Below are 6094 nucleotides of genomic sequence, written 5' to 3' on the forward strand. Positions count from 1 at the left end.
GCCCAGATTACCCATGACCTTCTGAAACATACTGGACATAAAATTAGTGCCCTGATCTAACTGGATCGCAGGAGGCAGCCCATATTGGGTAAAGAATTGGGTTAACCTCTCCACCACTACCTTGGCAGAGATAGTTCTTAGGGGGGATAGCCTCTGGAAATCGAATAGCCACATCCATAATGGTGAGAAGATACTGGTAACCCCCTTTTGTTTTTGACAGGGGCCCCACACAATCTGCCAGCACTCTGCTGAATGGGAATTAGGGGTGCAGGTTTTATTGCAGGTTGTGGCTTCCCCTCAACCTGGCATATCTGGCAGGTCTTACAGGACTCCACCACATCCTTGTGGAGTTGTGGCCAGTAAAAAATGCTGTCTTATGTGGTCTTGGGTTTTCCGGATACTGACATGTCCAGCCATTGGAATTTCGTGCACTATGCTCAGTATTTCCCTCCGGTACCTCGGATGCACCATGTCCTGGTGGACCACTGTCCAATCTTCATTCGCAGGTCTGTGCGACGGTCTGCACTTCCTCATCAGCACCTCCTTCTTTAAACAGTCGCACTCTAGAACTCCCTCTCCCTCTGCTTTAGCCTCCATTTGGGCAGTTTGTGCTAACTTTTTTAACACTGGGTTGGCTTGCTGAGCCTCAACCAAGGAAGAGCTGCTTAACACTTCCTGTGGCTCCTCTAAATTTCCAAGGAAGGTTTTGGCTAACCAGACCTCAGGGTCATCCATCTGCAGTGCCAGTTGAGCCTCCTCTGACAGAGCTTGGTTGGCCATGAACCGGATCACCACAAAGTCAAGGAAAATGCCGGGGACTTTCTCCTGTAACTGCTCTGTCTCCCTGATCTTGTTCGGTCTCTCTAATACCACTGGGGAAGCTACCACCTTCGCCCCCTGCCAGATCATTACCAAGAAGCAGATCGACCCCATCCGCAGGTAAACTAGGAACAAGACCCACGGTTATCGGTCCTGAAATGAGGTCGCACTTCGGGTGCACCCCAGTTTTTTCAGGTCCATTTCAGTGTAGGAAACAAATTATGTATTCCTTTTGAGCATTCAAGAGTAATTTCTCAGGCTGCCAAAAGTCGATTTTCTGAAAAAAGGAAGCAGTATATCAATCAGCTTTCAGCCGTTGGAGTAAAAAAATCTTTATTCGACCTAGCACGTTTTTGTGACAATTCATAGAACAATCTTGATCCTAGCACCATAACCTCTCCTGTGCACAGACTCTTAGTGAAGAACCTCAACACTGTACACCTACAGAGTTCAACTCTGACAAATGCATTCCCCTTTTTGGGCAGCTCACATTCCAGAATAATGCACCGCGATTACCTGTTATATAGAAAGCATCCTGAGCCTTTGAAGTCCAGTTAAAAAAGGTGATTGGTTGCTTTTGAAAGGAGCCTAAGGCAATTATGTCACAATCTCTCAACAACAAAGTCCAACTTCAATAATTGTGAAATCGCTCCCCTTTCTTGTCATTCTCACCGTCACCGAGACCAGTAACAAGCTCTCCTACATCTCTGTCCTCCTGCAATATTCAACACTAAATGTGTTGCACACATGGAATTACATCAAACTTAAAGCACAGAAAGAGGCCATTCGGCCCAACCCGTCCTTGCCGGGGTTGATGCCACTCGAGCGTCCTCCACTTGTGACAAAGTGCTTCCTGACATCACTCCTGAAAGGGGTGGCTCTAGTTTTAAGGTTCTGCCCCCTTGTTTTGGACTCCCCCACCAGAGGAAATAGTTTCTCTCTGATTACTCCATCATCAAATCTTAATAATTATCTTAAACACCACAATTAGATCACCCCTAATCTATACTTGAGGGAATGCAAGCCTAGTTTATGCAATCTATCCTTGTAATTGAGTGAATGAATGTCAGTGCAAGAACGTCTCCTACATTACAACAGTGACGAGTCTTCATTTGCAAAGCGCTTTAGAACTTCCTGAGGTTGTGAAAGGCACTATATAAATGCACGTCTTTCATTTTGTTATAAGCACCAAGTCCACATTGTAACAGTGACTCAAGAGCCTTATTGAGCTGCGTATGGTGCTTCACAGGATACAAGATGTAAATCCACAGTACTACTTCAAGATAAACCACAGAACAAAGTTCAAACTGATAAAAGGCAAATCTAGGATAATGTCAGGGAACTCTCTTTTCTGCAAAGAGTCAGCACGTCCCAAACCCATGACCTCTACCATCTAGAAGGACAAGGGCAGCAGATGTGTAGGAACACCACCACCTGCAAGTTCCCCTCCAAGCCACACACCATCCTGACTTGGAACTATATTGCTGCTTCTTCACTGTCACTGTGTAAAAATCCTGGATCTCCCTCCTCAACAGCACTGAGGGTGCACCTACACCACACGGATGACAGTGGTTCAAGAAGGCAGCTCACCATCACCTTCTCAAGGGCAATTAAGGATGGGCAACAAAGGCTGGTCTTGGAAGTGACGGTCTCATCCCAAGAATGAAATTTTTAAAAACGTGGAACGGACTTCCGGATGGGGTAGGGGAGACAAAAATGATGGGATCACTTATGAAGTTGATGCTGTGATTGGAGAACTGAATGTTCTTTCTGGACAGATGGACTAAATGGCCTTCCTCAACTGTATTTATTTGTAAAGCCGTGTGTCCATTAGCTGGTTGGTCAGACGCTTTCAACATCCGTCTTTCAGATGAGTCTTTAACTGAGGCCCCGTCTGCTCTCTCGGGTGGGTGTAAAAGATCCCACGGCACTATTTCAAAAAAGAGCAGGGGGGTTTTATCGGAGTCCTGGGGTCAATATTTACCCCTCAATCCCCATCGCCAAAACAGATTATCTGGTCATTATCACATTTCTGTTTGTGGGAGCTTGCTGTGCACAAATTAGCTGCTGTGTTTGGCACATTACAACAGTGACGACACTTCAAAAAGTACTTCATTGGCGGTGAAGCACTTTGGGATATCCTGAGGTTGTGAGAGGTGCTAGACGAATGCAAGTTCTTTCTTTTCTTTCTGCATGGTGTAAAAAAAAGTATACTGGAGAAGAGGCTCTGAGACCATTTTGCTTCCAAAAGAGTAACACTTGACTGATTAAAAGCCTTTCAAGATAGTTCGTCGGGACAATAATTGCAGGAAAGTTTAGGTCACAGCCCAGCTGTACAATGTGCGAACCGTATTATGGAACAGGTGCCCTCTTGTGTTAACTACTTGTATAACAGAAAGAAAGTTCGCCGATGTGTTTACTGTGGGGAAGGAATACTTCTTAGAAATACTTAGAATAAAAGACGTATGTGAGAAAAAAATTGTGCCACTTACGTTAATCATTAGATTGAGCAGAAATGTGAAAATAACTGATAGTTTACTCCTTTAAGATGGATTGGCGTTTAAGAAAGATAGACTTGTATTTATGGAGCATCTTCATGGCTCCACGACATCCCAAAGCACTTTACAGTCAATGAAATCCTTTTAAAGAGTCGTCACTGTTGTCATGTAGGAAACACAGTAAACTCCCACAAACAGCAATGTGATAATCGCCAGATAATCTGTTTTTATGATATTGATTGAGGAATAAATATTGGCCAGGACACCGGGGAGCACTCCCCTGCACTTCTTCAAAATAATGCTGTGGCTTCTTTTACCCACATGAAAGGACAGACATAAAAATGTCTCCCCTTTCTATTCTATTACCCTTCATGATTTTGAACGCCTCTATTAAATCTCCCCTTAACCTTCTCTGCTCTAAAGAGAACAATCCCAGCTTCTCCAGTCTCTTCACATAACTGAAGTCCCTCACCCCTGGTCCCATTCCAGTAAATCTCCTCTTCGCCCTCTCCAAGACCTTGACGTCCTTCTTCAAGTGTGGTGTCCAGAACTGGACACAATACTCCAGCTGAGTTCTAACCAATATTTTATAAAGGTTTAACACAATAATTACATAAAGGATAGTGAGAGTGGAGGTTATACCTAGAACTGCAATGATAATCAAGGCTTCATTAGGAAGAAATAATAGTTAATCTATGTCATAAAAAATACTTTCTTTCATTAATTATTCCTGACTTCTCCCAAGTTTCTGTCTGTGATTTCTGCTAATATTTGAGCTCGCCAATAAAACAAAAATGAACTCATCATTGAGATGAATCTTCATTCTCTTAAAACAATGGCGAAAGCATCAGTGGGTGAATAACGCCTGTGTTGATTTAATATTTATACATTATCTTCATAACCTGCTAAAATTATAAATTAGTAACAACTTGCATTTATATAGCACCTTTATGTAGTAAAACATCTCAAGGTGCTTCACAGGAGTGATTATCAAACAAAATCTCATACCGAATCACATAAGGAGATATTATTATTATTATTAATAAGGAGATATTAGGACAGGTGACCAGAAGCCTGGTCAAGGAGTTAGGTTTTAATGAGCATTTTAAAGTAGGAGAGAGGGGTAGAGAGATGAAGAGGTTTAGGGAGGGAATTCCAGAGCTTATGGCCTCAGCAGCTGAAGGCACAGCGCCAATAGCGGGATGTTTAAAATTGGGGATGTGCAAAAGGGTGGATTTGGAAGAGTGCAGAGATCTCAGAGCGTTGTGGGGCTGGAGGTGGTTATGGATATAATGGAAAGGCCATGGAGGGATTTGAAGACTAGGATGGGAATTTTAAAATCAAGTTGTTATCAACCCAGGAGCCAATGTAGGTCAGTGAGCACAGTGGGTGAAGGGTAAATTGGTGCGAGTTAGGATATGGGCACCAGAGTCCTGGATGTGCTCAAATTTACAGAGGGTGAAAGGTGGGAGGCTGGTCAGGACAGCACTGGAATATTTGAACCTGGAGGTAGAAAAGGCATGGATGAGGGGTTATTTAAAATGAACTTCATCTTGACAATAACACAAAAATTAACAATGAGCTTGCTTATGAATAAACAGGCAATGACCACTGACATCTCCTAGAGCAGCTGCTGGTTTCTGATGTCACAATAATGTGAATGACTCAGATGTTTTTGCTATATTCACCAATGCCCAAAAGTAGCTTATCTGGCCATTTGTTTCATTGTTCTTTGTGGGATCTTGCTGTGCACAAATTGGCTGCTGTGTTTCCTGCATTACAACAGTGACTACACTTGAAAAAGTACTTCATTGGCTGTAAAGAGCTTTGAGACATCTGGTGGCCATGAAAGGTGCAATATAAATGCAAGTCTTTCTTCTAAAAGACGAGGTTGTGATGGGGTAGTTCAACGGACCTCTCTTTCTCTGAAAACCCCCTCAGTAACTTTCAAAGGCACATAGGTGCTGTATAAAATTGAGAAGCAGGAATCTGATTTCCAGTGTACTGTCAATGCTCCAAACTGCAAGGGAGAATTCGAAAGTGTTCAGAACTGTGGAGCATTGCCCTTCACATTTTTGCCCTATTCTCTGGGCAAAAGAAAGGGATTTAATCCCAGGTTTGTATTTTAAGGCAGAGAGGCAGCTTATGATGTGAGGCTGTATTTCTGTCACGAGAACAACATTGTGTGTATAAATTCATAGCTCTCTCGGAAATGTGTTCTGCGGCTGATTATATCTGAAAATAATTCCCGGTAACAGGGAGAAGGGATTCCAGTTATGTGGAGAGACTGGAGAAGCTGGGATTGTTCTCCTGAGAGCAGAGAAGGTTAGGGGAGATTTTATTGAGGCGTTCAACATCAGTAAATATTCCTTACTATTACACTGCCAATTCCTGGAGGAAATATATTAAAGAAACCCTTTGCTCATCCTGAACCACACGAGATGCTCCCTTCAATCAACTAATGCTTTGGTTTGGGAGTTGTCCAAGGAATTAATTCCATTGATGAGACGTATTCCTGGATTTCACTGTGTAGTCATGTACAGGCCACTTCATAGTTTGTGGTTAAAGGAAGCTCTCTGTCATTTCAATGAAGATTCCTGGGGTTGCATAATCACAGAAGCTGAGTTTAGGAGTGAGCATCAGGTTATCTCGCCTTTGGCTCTGGATTAGGGCCATGTGGCAGTATTGTGATTCTATTGGTGCTGACGTCATCCTTGCTATTGCTGTCCTGACAAGGTGTATAAATACAAATGAGCAGCAAGTAGCAACAGAGCAGA

This window comes from Heterodontus francisci, chromosome 1 (assembly GCF_036365525.1).
Source record: "Heterodontus francisci isolate sHetFra1 chromosome 1, sHetFra1.hap1, whole genome shotgun sequence".
In the NCBI taxonomy this organism is placed as follows: domain Eukaryota; kingdom Metazoa; phylum Chordata; class Chondrichthyes; order Heterodontiformes; family Heterodontidae; genus Heterodontus; species Heterodontus francisci.